Raw genomic sequence first — 265 nt, 5'->3', positions numbered from 1 at the left:
GAGCCTTCGTATGTTTACATACTGTGGGTTGGGATATACTTTGAAACGGTCTCCATTAATGTGGTCTCCATTTTTTGATCATGCAAATACTGAGTTCTTATACACGTGTGGGAAGATTGTAGGGTTTTTTCATTGAGTGCTGTTGGTTAGTGGGTTTTGCAGAGTCTGTTAATTTTGTGTTGTCATATCAGTGCTTAAAGTGCACATAGCCCTCATAAATATAAACTGGGGGGGTTTAAGTTTGCCCTGGAATATCCAAAGTTAT

The sequence above is a fragment of the Pelodiscus sinensis genome, chromosome 6 (assembly GCF_052426305.1).
Source record: "Pelodiscus sinensis isolate ZL-2025 chromosome 6, ASM5242630v1, whole genome shotgun sequence".
In the NCBI taxonomy this organism is placed as follows: domain Eukaryota; kingdom Metazoa; phylum Chordata; order Testudines; family Trionychidae; genus Pelodiscus; species Pelodiscus sinensis.
Note: the sequence above shows the minus strand (reverse complement) of the source record.